At 43.4% G+C, this 14,094-nt stretch overlaps 1 pseudogene; it reads left to right on the top strand.

Annotated features, from left to right (window-relative positions):
• The first annotated feature begins 352 nt into the window (after positions 1-352).
• Positions 353-422, top strand: LOC112204705 (small nucleolar RNA U13; annotated as a pseudogene).
• Positions 423-14,094: the final 13,672 nt, after the last annotated feature.

Here is a 14,094-nt window from a genome sequence, read left to right as displayed (position 1 = left end):
GCCCTTGGAAGAGGGTAAGAAAGTGAATCTGAGTATCTGGCCCTTAATCTCTCCAAACTGTACCAGTCCGAATCCAAATGTCACGTCAGTCCCTATTCCCGCTGCTCTTGGCCTTGGACTCTGCATGTCTGCTGCCAGGACAGAGTCAAGCTCCATGTGGCTGTGTCTGTGAGTGACCTGGACTCACCTCTCTTCGTCAAGTGCTCCTCCAGGAAGAAAGGGAGAGATGTGTGTGACAGTCAAGAAACAGTCTAGAGACTCCAGTAGGCATATTTCTCAGATCTTTTGTCACATTTTACTGTGACTTCAACTGAAATTGTTGTCTTATTGGGCTTTTTAAAAAGTGCCAGAGATCCTTTGGTAGTTCATAAGCGTGATGACTGGGTATTCATGCATATGTGTGAGATGTGCCACCCTGGCAGGTGTGGGGGCTCCCACCTGTAATCCCTGCACTGTGGGAAGCTGAGGCAGGAGGATGGCTTAAGCCCAGGAATTTGAGCCCAGCCTCGGCAACAAAGTGAGAACTTGTCTCTACAAAGAATATAAAAATTAGCCAGACATGATGGTGTGCACCTGTGGTCCCAGCTATATAGGAGGCAGAAGTGGGAGGATCCCTTGACCCAGGAGGTGGAGGCTGCAGTGAGCCATGATCTCACCACTGTACTCCAGCCTGGACAATAGAGCTAGACTCTGTCAAAAAAAAAAAAAAGAAAAAAAGAAACCTGCCACCCTTGAACCTCATTATGACATCAGCACATTACCTGTCTGACATGAAGAAAAGAAAAAAATGTGCCAGAAACAACACAATAATTGTATGATTTTGTGTGGGTGATAACTACATTTTACATTTGAAGGCCCAAGTCTGAAAGGTGAGCACCAGCCATATAAATGGAATCAAAGCAGAAGTTAACACAAAACTCTCTCCAGTGAAAATAAAATCAGTTGCACAATGAGACAAACTGGTATAATATGAAATACATTTGGGCTTTGTCCCCAGTTCCTGACATGGAGCTCCTAAATCCCTTGTAATTGCCCAAGTGATAATGGTGATAGGAGCATCTTCTGTTATAATATTTGGTTATTATACAAAGTTGTTGAACACCTCCGAATTTCCTGAGTGATAGGAAATTCACCACTGCTGGGTTTTTGTTTTTTGTTTGTTTGTTTGTTTGTTTTGAGACAGGGTCTTGCTCTGCCACCCAGGCAGCAGTTTGACACAAACTGCTCACTGCAGCCTCGAACTCCCAGGCTTAAGTGATCCTCCCACCTCAACCTCTTGGGTAGCTGGCACTACAGGTGCACATCACCACACATGGCTGATTTTTTTTTTTTTTTTTTTAAGAGACAAGGTCTCACCACGTTGCCCAGGCTGGTCTTGAACTCCTGGGCTCAAGTGATCCTCTCACCTCGGCCTCCCATAATACTGGGGTTACAGGCGTGAGCCACTTGGCCTGGCCCCACAAGCACTTTTTATCACACCTGAGTTTATGATAATGAGGTGACTTATGGCGGGGTCCCTAGATAACTTCAAGATAGGGCCAACCAGTTGCTAGAAAGAACAAGTGATAGAGGACTAAAGCATCAGAACATTCAGCCGCACCCACCAACCTTAAAGTATCAGAACATTCAGCCCCTCCCACCAACCTTAAAGTATCAGAACATTCAGCCCCTCCCATCCACCTCCAGGGAAAGGGTTGTCAGAGGCACTGGAGATTAAACTCTGTAAAAACTCTGGGACAATGGAAGCTCTGCTCTCCCTCCTCCAAAACTCACCCTCTGCATCTCTTCATCTGTATGCTTGGTAATATCCTTTATAATAAACTGGTAAACCTAAGTATTTCTCTGAGTTCTGGGAGCTGTCCTAGCAAATTAGTTGAACCCAAGTGGGGACTGTTGGAGCTCTGGTTTGTGGCTACTAAGTCAGAATGGGTGGCCTGGACTTGAGATTGGGATCTAAAGTCTTTGTGGACTGAGACCTCAGGTAGATAGTGTCAGAATTGAATTGAATTACAGGACACCCAGTTGGTTGGTGTGTAGGGAAAAACCTACACCTGGTCACAGAATTGTGTTCTGCGTTCTATCTTTCATTGAGCATGTGAGTAGAAAGGAAAAAAATATTTGTTTTTCCCTTAATACAGAAAAATTTTTAAAAATAATTCTAAATGTACCAAATAATTAAAAATACCGCTTTTTTTTTTTTTTTTTCTTTTGAGACAGAGTCTCATTCTATCTCCCAAGCTGGAGTGCAGTGGTGTGATAACAGCTTACTGCAACCTGAGCTCTCAGGCTCATGCAATCTTCCCACCTCAGCCTGCCCTGAGGAGCTGGGACCACAGGCAGGTGCCACCACACCGGGCTAATAAAATTTCACTTTCATTCGGCAACATTCAGAATCTCAGTAAATTAGAGAAATCATTTAAAATAGAATGAAGTTCAATGTAAGTTTGAGGCACAGCACTTGGAGAAAATCATCAACTTGCTAGGTGATATTTTTGTGTATTTTTCTCATTTTATCCTTATAATGGTACAATGATTTAGTTACTGCTATTACTGCCGTCTTATAACTGAGGATGCTGAGATAAGTGACTACCCCTCATGACCCACCTGGTCGGGGATGAAGGGAGGAGAGCACCCTGGTCTTCCCTTTGACTCCAAAGTATGTTCTCCTAAATAGTATGTTCTATGAAATGACCACATATTCCTTCAGCTCAATGATTCTACAATCTTTAGCCTAAAATGTGAATATGGAAATAGGTCAAAGCCAGAAGTGGATTTAAATGCCACTTTCATGGATTCCTGCTGTATACCAGGCATGGTACCAAATGTGCCTCAAGGATGTCATCTTTTTTTTCTTTTTCTTTTTCTTTTTCTTTTGCAGACAGCATCTTGCTATGTTGTAGGTTGCCCGGGCTGGTCTTGAACTCCTGGTCTCAAGGGGATCCTTCCACCTCAATTCCCAAAGCGTTGGGATTATAGGTGTGAGCTGCCACGCCCAACCAAGGATGTTCTCACTTAATCCTGTTACAACCAGTTTTCTGATGAGTCTTAGAGAGGTGAAGAAGCTTGCCCGAGATCAAGCAGGTAAGAGGCGTGGAGGTGGGGTTTGGCAGCAGGTCTGTCAGTCAGACTAGAGACTACAGTGCTTCCTCAAGGGGACTTCTAAACAGATGAAACATATCAGAAAAGTAACACTCTAGCTTCTGTCTTTGTTTTAAGGATAATCCTTAGGCATCTTGGAGGCACATGGTTCTGTTTGGTCAATTACATGACTGCCCCTGTTATTTGTGGGCCCAAGGCACAAGTATGGGTGGAGGCCCACATACCAAATGACTAAATGTATAAATACAAACCAAGCTAACATGCTGCTAAATAGATTATGTTCGATCTTTCTACCTAGATAAACATATCTTTAGGATGTGTGGAAGGCCAGGTTTCAGTTTCTAATTCTCCGACTCCTTAGCATGACAAGCCAGGGGATGACGACACGAGGCACTCCTCTTCCTCTGCAATGATGGATCGTGTGCCGCGCCCCCAGCCCTCCAGCCTGCAGGAGCTCTGGGCTGTACATCACCCTCCAGGGTCTTGGGTGCGTGCCTGGCTGCACCATCTACTCTTAAGAAGAGGGCCCCCAGGAAGGAGCTGGAGCAAGGCCTGTAAATCAACCTGAGGCCATTTGGCAGGGAAGTCAGGGGTGCTGCGTACTTTGAAGCTTGATCTAGACAGGGGCTGTGTGACTGTTGGGTAGGCATGGCACCTGGGCTGCATCTCCCCATCCAGAGGCTACAGTGGAGGAAATTCAGCGCAAGGCCCCGCTATGCTCACGGCTGCTCCTGCTGGGCCTATAGGCCCAAAGTACTGCTTGTGGTGCAGAGCCAAATTCAAAGAAGCATCCTTGGCCGGGTGCAGTGGCTCATGCCTATAATCCCAAGCACTTTGGGAAGTCAAGGTGGGTGGATCACCTAAGGTCAGGCGTTTGAGACCAGCCTGGTCAACATGGTGAAATCCCATCTCTATAAAAATACAACAAAAATTAGCCAGATGTGGTGGTGGACAACTGTAATCCCAGCTACTCAGGAGGCTGAGGCACAAGAATCGCTTGAACGCAGGAGGTGGAGGTTGCAGTCAGCCGAGATCGCACCACTGCACTCCAGCCTGGGTGACACAGTGAGACTCTGTCTCAAAAACAAACAAACGAACAAAAAAAAACAGAAAAAAACCCCAAACAAACGAAAAAACAAAGCGGCATCCTTGAAACAACCAATATTAGTTTGTTTTTTGCTTTTTGTTATGTTTTTGTTTGTTTGTTTTTGAGACAGGGTCTTGCTGTTACCCAGGCTGGAGTGCAGTGACACTATCACAGCTCACTGCAACCTAGACCTCCTGAGCTCGAGCAATCTTCCCATTTCAGCTTCCAGAGTAACTGAGACCACAGGTGTGTACCACCACACCTAGCTAATTTTATTTTATTTTATTGTAGAGACGGAGTCTCCCTATGTTTCCCAGGCTGGTCTCAAATGCTTGACCTCAAGCGATCTTCGCGCCTCAGCTTCCCAAAGTGCTGGGATTACACATGTGAGCCCCCATGGCGGCCGCCAATATTAGTTTTTAAAACTATTTCCTGTCTTTTAACTTTGCCTAGGTTCTAAAACATTCAAAGTTTTCCATTGCTGGCTGGGTGTGGTGACTCATGCCTGTAATCCCAGCACTTTGAGAGGCTGAGGTGGGAGGATCACTTGAGGCCAGGAGCTCCAGACCAGCCTGGGCAACGTAGTGAGACCCCATCCCTACATAAAAATTTTGAAAATTAACTGAGTGTTGTGGCTTGCACTTGTAGTCCCAGCTACTCAGGATGCTAAGGCAGAAGAGCTACTTGGACTCAGGAGTTCAAGACAGCAGTGAGCTTGATCACGCCACTGTACTCAATGTGGGCAACAGAATTAAAGCCTATCTCTAAAAATAAAATAAAATAAAATAAAAATTTTAAAAAGTTATCGAGTAAATATATCCCAGAAATAATTCTTCAATCCTCCTCTTTTCACAATTTTCTGCCATCTCACTGGCTCCAAAGGCCCTCTGACCACACATACCCCCTAATCAAGAAAGACAGTCTCTCTCTGTAATACCCAGGTCAATTTCTCTGGCCTCCCTACTTCCTTCCTCCTTCCTTCCCTTTCTTTCTTTCTTTTTTTTTTCTCACTTCCTTTTTTTCTCCAGCTTTTAATTATGTGAACCTGTTTAGCTCTCCTTAAGAAAAATTCCTTGTTCCTCTTCCAGCCTAGGTTTCATGTATTCTTAGATTTTTGCATCACAGATATTTTTAACCAAGAAAAAGAGGAGCACTTAGGGATGAGGGTGGGCAGGGGTGTTAAGAGAAGGTGAGTGGGCAATGAGTAGATTCCCTGGGTTGGGAGACTGGGTGCATACAGAGTTGATATGATAAGAAAGACCAGGTGCCTTGGTTGGAACCTAAAACAAACAAACAAACAAAAAAAAAAACTGTGAAAATGAGAGTCAGGTAGGCACCAAATAAATTGAATATATTTTACCTTTTATTTGTTTGTTTGTTTGTTTGTTTGAGACAGGGTCTTGATTTCACGCAGGCTGGAGTATGGTAACACGAACCTGGCTCACTGAAGCCTCAACCTCCTGGGCTCAAGAGATCCTCCCACCTCAGCCCACCAAATAGCTGGAATTACAGTTGTGTGCCACCATGCCCAGCCAAATTTGGGGGATTTTTTTGGTAGATACATGGTCTCGCTGTATTGCCCAGGCTGGTCTGGAACTCCTGTGCTCAACCCATCCACCCATCTCAGCTTCCCAAAATACTGAGATTACAGGCATGAGATACCATACCTGGCCATATTTTGCCTTTTCTTTTAGAAATGTGTACACTAAAAGACTAATTTATGACATTAAAATTCAGGGAAATCACTAAAAATATATATGATGACTTTCAGGAAATTTTTTTTTTTAATGCTCAATTTGATTTCTTGACTACTGTGTGTTTTTCTATCTTTGTTTTACTTTAAAAACAACAACAATAGAGCTGGGCATGGTGGCTTGAGCCTGTAATCCCAGCTACTTGGAGGCTGAGACAGGAGGATTCTTTGAGCCCAGGAGATGGAGGCTGCAGTGAGCAATGATCACACCACTGCACTCCAGTCTGGGCAATAGAGTGAGGTCCAGTCTATAAAATAAAAATAAAATAACAACAATAAAATATCATTTGTGAAAACCAGATATACTCCCAAAACATCAGGATATACAGTTTGGGCAACCCAGTATACATGTTACAAGCTGTGCAACACTGGGAAGAGAGTATTCACAGAAACTGCAGTCCACATCATTGAGTTCAAATGAGTTATCGATGATGGTTTTTCCTTTGAATCTAGAATATTTTTCTAAATGTAAGAAATACCTGCCAGATTGATTGTATTGTACTTAGCTTATATGAATGTTAACATTTTATTTTATTTTTTATTTTTAGAGAAAGGGTCTCACTGTTGCCCAGGCTAGAGTACAGGGACATGATCATAGCTCACTGCAGGCTCCAGCTTCCAGGCTCAAGCAATCCTCCTACCTCGGCCTCCTGAGTAGGTAAGACCACAGGCATGCATCACCATGCCCAACTAATTTTTTAATTTTTTTTTTGTAGAGATAAGGGTCTTCCTATGTTTTTCAGGCTGGCCTCAAACTCTTGGGCTCAAGCAGTCATCCTGCCTCAGCCTCCCAAAGTGTTGGGATTATAGGCCTGAGCCACCACTTCTGGCAGAATGTTAACATTTTAAACAAGAAATAGCATATACCCTAAGGTACATGCTTTCAAAGGTTGATATATTCATAAGTGAGCTTGTTTTCCTACTGAGTTGTATTTTTCTTCCTTGAATTCCATTTTGAATTGTAAATCAAAAGTAAAATTCTAAGCCCTCCTAACTATCTGAATGGACTCTCCTCTCAGCCAAGGGTGTTCCAAAGTAAACCTGAAAAAACTAGTTCAGGCCATGATGGGAAGCAGGAGCCAGACATGCCTCATTATACCCTCCTCCTTTTTGGAATTACTGATAGAACAGACTCTTTAAATCTGATAAGAAACATTTGCAATCTATTCTCTCTGAAGCCTGCTACCTAGAGACTTCAGCTGCTTGATAAAACCTTGGTCTTAACAACCCCTTTTCATAGCTCATACATTCCTTTCTATTGACAATAATTCTTTCAACCAATTGACAACCAGAAAACTTTAAAATCTACCTATGACCTGGAAGCCCCCTCCCCACTTTGAGTTGTCCTGCCTTTCTGGACTGAACCAATGTACATCTTACATGTATTGATTGATGTCTCACGTCTCCCTAAAATGTATAAAACCAAGCTGTATTTGACTAACTTTGGCAGATACCACCTAAGGCCGTGTCACAGGCATGTCCTTAACCTTGGTAAAATAAAATTTCTAAATTGATGGAGATCTGTCTCAGATACTTTTGGGTTCACAGAATGATACTGAGAAAATAAGAACAGATCTATGTTTTATCAATAAAATTTTAAGCATATATTAATTCATAAAATAAGGTGTGGTATATCTGTCTTTGTTTATAGTGCTTGTTTTTTCTTGTAAGTTTTTAATCTGTGTTTTGAAGGAAAATGCATGTGTCTGTTGCAGGTTTCTTATGAAGCATTGCCGGCAAGGGGACATCTGGCTCTTGTAAAATGAAATGAAAGGCAACATTTTCCAACAATTGTAAGTATCAAGTACTTTGGAGTAGCTTCATCAGGATAGGATTGCTGTTGTGGGTTGCTTGGTTAATTCTAGAGTAGGCACTAATGTAAATTTATATCAGTTATTTTGAACCTGTAATTTTGCAATAACTAGACCTTAAGACATGAAAGCATAGTGGTTCAAATATGAATCATCATTACACTTCTTTCTAAGATCTGTTCTACAGTTTGAGTAGCTTTTCCACTAGAAGTGACACTCGGCAGGTAGGTGGGCTTTGAGTCCTTTTGTCCCACTAAAGTGAATCATAGCCATAAAAGTTTTGTTTTTTGTTTTTGTCTTTTTTGTTTTTTTGAGACAGAGTCTTATTCTGTCACTTAGGCTGGAGTGCAATGGTGCCATCATTGCTCACTGCAGCCTCGCCTGCCTGGGATCAAGTGATCCTCCTGCCTGGACCTCCCAAACTGCTTTGGGATTACAGGAGTGAGCCACAATGTCCAGGCTCAAAAAGTTTTAAAATATGACCGTATACTATTTAAGATTACTCTTTGGAACCTTCATTGTTGTTTAGAAAATCTGATAATTTTTTAAAGCTATCAACAAAAGAGCTTAGAGCTCAGAATGTAAGAACTGTGCAGTAATTGTCTCCTAAATTTGGTACTAATCATATCCTTTCACATACTATATTTAATTCTCGGCTTTGCTTCGAAAAGAAGACCAAACACTTGGAGAGAGTTTAAAGGAAAGCCATAAAAATGATTAAAGGTTTGGAAAACAAGCTCCATGAGCTTCGGCTTAAAGAGGCTTTGCTTATTCTGCCAGTAGCACAGAATCTGAGCCCAAAGTAGAGGAAAGCTTTCAAATGAAGGACAGCTAATATCTTTGCTACCATATAGAAACAATTTAAGTTAAATATTAAATATCCTCACAATGGGATGATTTACCCAAAAGACCATCGAAAAGCACTGTGCAAAGAACAATTAGAAATAGGGTAGATTTTTGGCTGGGCATGGTGGCTCACACCTGTCATTTCAGCACTTTGGGAGGCCAAGGTGGGAGGATCACCTGAGGCCAGGAGTTTAAGATCACCCTGGCTAACATAGCAAGACTTTGTCTCTATTAAAAAAGAGAAAAGAAAAGAGTAGATTTTCAACTGGTGGTGTTACAGTAGATAGTAGACGTGAGCAGGGCAGGAGAGGGCCCCTCCCACCCCCACAGGGAATGTTAGGCAATCATCAGTTGATGATCAGATAGTTGTTAAGCTGTCTCGCTAAAGTAATAATTGGTCACAGCTGGTACCAGGGAAAGGCAGTCTCCCAATAGACAGAAACACCAGAAACTAGAAACTGGTGATGGGCGGCTTCCTGATAAGATCTTAGGAGTTAGGTGAGTGGGCTCCAGCATGCCCACTAAGAGGCAAAATGGCGGAGTATAACTGGTATATGACCTTCTTCTAGAAGCACTCAACTGGTAAGGAAAGGACGCCTCAAGTGAGCATGTGTACAACTCCAGTAAACGTACTGTGCATGCGGCCCCTCCCAAGTGCTGGGAGGCCACGATGCATGTGGACAGCCCACTCCAAGGGAAGAATCAGGGGAGAAGAGACACAGACCCCAGAAGAATGCTGAGGTAGAACACCCCAAGTCAAAGGTCAAATCACACACTTGAATCTCTCAAGTCACCTTCTTGGCCCTCTTCCAAGTGTACTTTACTTCCTTTCATTCCTGCTGTAAAATTTTTTTTTGGAGGGGACGGGGGATAGAGTCTCGCTGTGTCGCCCAGGCTGGAGTGCAGTGGCGCAATCTCGGCTCACTGCAAGCTCTCCCTCCCGGGTTCACGCCATTCTCCTGCCTCAGCCTCCCGAGTAGCTGGGACTACAGGCGCCTGCCACTATGCCTGGCTAATTTTTTGTATTTTTAGTAGAGACGGGGTTTCACTGTGTTAGCCAGGATGGTCTCGATCTCCTGACTTCGTGATCCACCCGCCTCGGCCTCCCAAAGTGCTGGGATTACAGGCGTGAGACACCGCGACCAGCCTCCTGCTCTAAAAGTGTTTAATGAACTTTTACTCCTGCTCTAAAACTTGCCTCCGTCTCTCTCTTTCTGCCTTATGCCCCTTAGTCAAATTCTTTCTTCTGAGGAGGCAAGAAATGAGGTTGCTGCAGACCCATCCAGATTCACTGCTGCTAACAGTAGGTAGGAGAGAGCTTTGGCCTATCTGATGCCAAGTAAAATGTAATCAATGGCCTCTTGAAATTTCTTTTGGTTTCATGATTCTAGGATGATTTTCATTTGTGTAAATGAATGGCAAATGTTATGCTACAAATGGTGAGATCACAACCACAAAGTGGCATTCAAGATCTCAGTCAAACCCTGATGATATAGAGGAGTATTAAACCTGTTGCTAATCCAGTAAATATGACTGGATAGTGATAACGACAATATTGACAAAGAGTCCAGTTCTATTGTTGCTTAGGCCAATTCATTAATGATTAGAAAATATAATGTCCCCAGCTGGGCGAGGTGGCTTATGCCTGCAATCCCAGCACTTTGGGAGGCTGAGGCAGGCAGATCACCTGAGGTCAGGAGTGTGAGACCACCTGACCTGAGGTCAGGAGTTTGAGACACCTGGCCAACATGGTGAAATCTTGTCTCTACTAAAAAGTACGAAAATTAGCTGGGTGTGGTGGCAGGTGCCTGTAATCTCAGCTACTCTGGAGGCTGAGGCAAGAGAATCCTTGAACCCAGAGGCAGAGGTTGCAGTGAGCGAAGACCGTGCCATTGCACTCCACCATGGGTGACAAGAGTGAGACTCTGTCTCAAAAAAAAAAAAAAAAAAAAAAAAACAGTAAAGAAAAAGAAAATATAATCTCCCCAATTGCAGCTTGGCTTCATTGATAGCTCTGTAAAACTCGAGAGAAATCATAGGAAATCATGCTTACTATAGGTTTAATTGTTGCTATGGTCTGAATGTGTGTGTCTGATATGATGAGGCTTTGTGTCCACACCCAAATCTCATCTCAAATCGTAATCCCCATGTGTTGAGGGAGGGACCTGTAATTCCCACGTGTCAAGGGAGGGAGGTGACTGGATCATGCGGACACTCTCCCCCACGCTGTTCTCATGATAGTGAGTTCTCACAAAATGTGATGGCTTTGTAAGCGCCTGGCATTTCCCCATTGCACTTCTCTCTCCTGTTGCCATGTGAAGAAGGTCCTCATTTCCCCTTCACCTTCCACCATGATTGTAAGTTTCCTGAGGTCTCCCTAGCCTTGTGGAACTGTGAGTCTATTCAACCTCTTTCCTTCATAAATTACCCAGACCCAGACCCAGGTAGTATATATATAGCAGTGTGAGAACGGATTAATACAGTATCCCCCTGCCAAATTTAAATGTTGAAATCCTAACTCCCAAGGTGATGGTATTAGGAGGTACCCAGACCCAGGTAGTACATTTATAGCAGTGTGAGAACAGATTAATACAGTGTCCCCCCGCCAAATTTAAATGTTGAAATCCTAACCCCCAAGGTGATGGTATTAGGATGTAAGGCCCTTAGGAGATGATAAGGTCATGAGAGTAGAGCCCTTGCGGATGGAATTACTGACTGTGGTGTAATATGAAATGTATTTGGCCTTTGTCTCTGGTTCCTGTTACAGAGCTCTAAAACTTAGAATTTCCCTAGTGTCTTTTGGTATTGATAATGAGCCCCTTTGATAACACCTGAGTTTATGCTGACAAGATGACTTAGGGTGGGGTCCCTAGATAGTTTCATCACGGGGCTGCTAACCAGAAAGAACACATGATTAGAGGAGTAGAGGGTCAGAACTTCAGACCCACCCACCAACCTGCAGGAAATGGGGGCCACTGGAGATTAAACTTTATTTTAAAAACTTTTTTTGAGACAGGGTCTCACTCTGTTGCCCAGGCTGGAGTGCAGTGGTGCAATCAGAGCTCACTGCAGCCTCAACCTCTTGGGCTCAAGTGATCGTCCTGTCTCAGCCTTCTGAGTACCTGGGACTACGGGCATGCACCGCTATGACTGGCTAATATTTAAAATTTCTGTAGAGATGAGGTCTCCCTAACAGGTTGCTCTTGAACTCCTGGGCTCAAGAAATCCTCCTGCTTGTGCTTCCCAAAGCACTGGCATTACAGGTGTGAGCCACTGCACCTGGCCAAAAAACTCTCAAACAATGATATTTTATGAGTTCCAGGTTGCTGAACACTTGGAGGTGCTGGGAGCGAGGGTGCTCAGAAAGGCCATGGAAGTTCTGCACCCACTCCCCCATACCTTGCCCTCTGCACTTCTTCATCTGACTGTTCATGGTATCCTTTAAAGTAAGCTGGTAAATGGATCTAGAACTAGAAATACCGTTTGACCCAGCCATCCCATTACTGGGCATATACCCAAAGGATTATAATCATGCTGCTATAAAGACACATGCATAAGTATGTTTATTGTGGCATTATTCACAGTAGCAAAGACTTGGAACCAACCCAAATGTCCATCAGTGATAGACTGGATTAAGAAAATGTGGCACATATACACCATGGAGTACTATGCAGCCATAAAAAAGGATGAGTTCATGTCCTTTGTAGGGACATGGATGAAGCTGGAAACCATCATTCTGAGCAAACTATTGCAAGGACAGAAAATCTAACACTGCATGTTCTCACTCACAGGTGGGAATTGAACAATGAGAACGCTTGGACATAGGGTGGGGAACATCACACACTGGGGCCTGTCATGGTGTGGGGGGAGGGGGGAGGGATAGCATTAGGAGATATACCTAATGTAAATGACCAGTTAACCGGTGCAGCACACCAACATGGCACATGTATACATATGTAACAAACCTGCATGTTGTTCACAGGTACCCTAGAACTTAAAGTATAATAAAAATAATAAATAATAAATAATAAAAACAGCTGGTAAACATAAGTGAAGTGTTTTCTGAGTTCTGTGAGCCATTTAGCAAATTAACGAAACCTGAAGAGGGAGTGATGTGACCCTCTGACTTATAACCTGTCAATCAACAATACTGGAGGCCTGGATCTGAGATTGGCTTCTGAAATGGGGGCAGGCTTGTGGGACTGTGCCATTAACCTGTGGGATCTCACACTATTTGAATCAGTGTCAGAATCAAATTGAATTACAGGACACCCAGTTGGTGTCCACTGGAGAATCGCTTGGTCTATGAGGAAAAAACCCACATATATCTGGTCACGAAAGTGTGCCATATGGAGTATGAACGTAGAGAGAAATTTTTTTTTCTTTCCTTTTCTTTTCTTTTTCTTTTTTTCTTTTTTTTTTTTTTTTTTTTGAGACAGAGTCTCCCTCTGTCACCTAGGCTGGAGTGCAATGGCACACTCACTGCAATCTCCACCTCCTAGGTTCAAGCGATTCTCCTGCTTTGGCCTCCCCAGTAGCTGGGATTACAGGCATGCACCACCAAGACAGGCTAATTTTTATATTTTTAGTGGAGATGGGATTTCACCATGTTGGCCAGGCTGTTACCGAATTCCTGACCTCAGGTGATCCACCCACCTCCGTCTCCCAAAATGTTGGGATTACAGGCATGAGCCACCGCGCCTGGCCTTTTTTTCCTTTATAGTGGCTTTATAAAAATGATTTGAAAGTGCTCCCTTGCCCTCTTCATCATGTGAGGACACAGTGAGAAGGTGCTCTCTGTAGAGCAAGAAGTTGGCCCTCACCAGACAGCAAGTCTCTTGACTTCCCAGTCCTCAGAACTGTAAGAAATAAATTTCAGTTCTTCATAAGCCAACCAGTTAATGGTATTTTGTTATAGCAGCCCAAAGGGACTAAGGCAATTATGAAGACTAATAACTCAAAAGCACTGTTATGGCAATTTTAGCAACTAAGAAAAATTGCCTAAGATCAGAGCGTCATAAACTAACATGTTTCTTTATCTGCAGAGTCCTTTACTTGATATTAATTTTGACCATGTATACTCTTGGTGACTGTGAGGGCTCACCATGATACAGACGATAAACTGTACAAACATGCCCACAAGTGTTCACTGTGTGAGCAAGAGTGAGGAACTATGTATACTCAGCATTTTCTGGATTTGCTTGGTATTAGAAATATTGGGGTTTTGTTTTGTTTTGTTTTTATTTTTCTTAGAGACAGTCTTACTCTGTCGCTCAGGCTGGAGTGCAGTAGTGTGATCATAGCTTACTGTAGCCTCAACCGACTGGCTCAAATGATCCTCCCACCTCAGCTTCTTGAGTAGCTGGGACTACAGGCATGCACCACCATGCCCAGCTAATTCGATTTATTTTTTGAGACAGGGTTTCACTATGTTGCCCAGGCTGGTCTTGAACTCCTGGATTCAAGCGATCCTCCAGTCTCAGTCTCCCAAAGTGCTG

Source organism: Pan troglodytes, chromosome 8, assembly GCF_028858775.2.
Source record: "Pan troglodytes isolate AG18354 chromosome 8, NHGRI_mPanTro3-v2.0_pri, whole genome shotgun sequence".
Lineage (NCBI taxonomy): Eukaryota > Metazoa > Chordata > Mammalia > Primates > Hominidae > Pan > Pan troglodytes.
Note: the sequence above shows the minus strand (reverse complement) of the source record. Positions and strands in the feature narration are given on the sequence as shown.